We start from the raw sequence: 2,314 nt of genomic DNA on the forward strand, positions 1-2,314 counted from the left end.
AAAAAAAAAAAAAAAAAAAGAGATCATGCATGATTTGCGGCGTGTATATGAAGCCATGACGCGACGTGTTGCCACTTGCTAGTCAACCGTTGTGGACTATGGAAGCACACCAAATTAAAGTGTTTTTATTTGATCATAGCTGAGATTATCGGTAAAACTTGTTGCCATAGGCGTTGTGTAAGTCACGGGCTGTTGCTATTTACCAGCATTAGACGGCTATAATTTCGAGCATACCAGCTGGTAGCCAATAAGGCTTGCCATGGTCAAGCAGACAAGGTTTACTACGTATGTGGCAGCCATAGATGGTCGGTTATTGGTGTCAGTCACGATTGAAAGATGCTATTAGTGACGGAGCTAGTAATGAAACGAAACGTTACAGGGAATAATGAAGTATATATATATTTATAGGTGGTGTTTTTTTAATCAAAAAAGCATTGGGCAAAGAAAATATTGTTCTAGAGAAGCAACATTAATTACAGCAACAGGTTTAATGAAAACCAACTCAGCTCATCAGACCATTCACAATAAAAAAAAAGCTAAAAAATATAATTTTTAACAACCTAAAATATAATTTTATTTATTTTAACACCCAACTTTATACATAATAAAGCCAGCACCACATTCTCAAAAATAAATAAATAAATAAATAAACCCAGCACCAACCATTTTATCTTCACATTCAACATAATAAAACAAAATATCCATCCCAGAGCTCAATCTTTATTTCAGGGCAAATGGCAGCATGGCACGTGTGTCCTTGGATTGGGCGCAGAAGGTGGGACTGGACCTTTATCAAGTGGAACATATTTACCACCATGAACCTTCTGAGCTGCACTCATCTCATGGTTTCCGATGTGGGAAGGCGGGGAATACATAGCTGGCGGACCTCCAACTGGAAGCTCTCGTTTGTTGGCTACACGTTGCCTTTCCCTCCTCTCCCCCTCCATGTTTGGATTCAGAGGCCTAGCATCAGATCTATAAAAAAAAATTAAAAAAAATAAAAAAAAACAATATTAGTATAAAGCACACGCAAAAAAATAAAAAATAAATAAAATTTAAGTAGAGAGAGATTGTTTGCTATATAAAAAAAGATCTTTAGAAATTTTTTTTAACTAAATCTGTGATAAGTTCATTGTGAATGCTTTAACTTGATGTGGACTGGATCTAGAGGAAAGATATAATATAAAAGTTATTAACTTTTGTTTTTTTAGGTAATTAATTTTTGTTGAATGGGTCAACTATGACTGATTAAAAAAGAATCATGCTAGTGAGCGTCTTTAGTATACTTGTTAACAATTCATTTTAAGAAAATTTTGACATCACTTTTATGATAAATAAAAAAAACTGTCAAAATATTAATTGTTTTTTTCCTCCAAAAAACTTTTTTTAACTGGATTCTTAACCAGTGTCCTAAGGGCACTCGTTAACATTTCCCATTAAAAAATGGGTAATGCTAACGGGTGCCCTAAGGGCACCCGTTAAGAATTACTGAAATGCCATTGTATAATGGCAAGCCGCAAAAATCTGTGCAATGAAAGAGCGTGTGTCAGTTTGCTTAGAAGAAAACAAATATTTTACGATAAACCCAAAATACCCTTCAGCTTTCTCATCCACATGCAGTCCCACCCAACCCAAAAGTCCATCCACACGTGAGATAAATAAAGAAGCAGTCTCCATTTCACCTCTTTTTTTCTTTTTTTTTTTGTTACTTTTTCCCTTCAATCAACTATTTCACCTTTTCATCACCTACTTTTCTGTAGTCAATTTTTTTTTTCATCACTCTTCCATGGACCAGAAGAAAATATGTAGATATTGAATTTAATCCCCAAACTCAATTAAAATCACTAATATATTAATAAAAATCCTATTATATATACAATTACTGATTATATATATATATATATATATTCTTTTTCCTTCCATTTTTCATTAACGTGGCTCTAAATTTTTCATCATTTTTATCTTTGTAGTCTTTTTATTTTATTTTTTTAATAATTAAGAGAATTTTCATTTTGAGAATACAAAAATAGTTAACGTAGCACCAATTCATTACTATTGGACCGAAAGTTTCATAAACAACATACTGTGAGTGGGAGTGATCAAAATAGAGATAAAAATGAACAAAAATTTTAAAATCAAATGGGACAATAAAAGTATCACACCAAAATAACATATCCTTAATAATTAAAAGGCAACATATACTTAACATTTAAACCAACGATCAAGCAAAAGCAAAAGTTCAATAAGTAAATTCCATCAAATCTTCTCAAAAACATGTTGTCAAAATTACAACATTAACAAAATATGTGCCATA

Source organism: Quercus suber, unplaced genomic scaffold, assembly GCF_002906115.3.
Source record: "Quercus suber isolate HL8 unplaced genomic scaffold, Cork oak 2.0 scaffold_6, whole genome shotgun sequence".
Lineage (NCBI taxonomy): Eukaryota > Viridiplantae > Streptophyta > Magnoliopsida > Fagales > Fagaceae > Quercus > Quercus suber.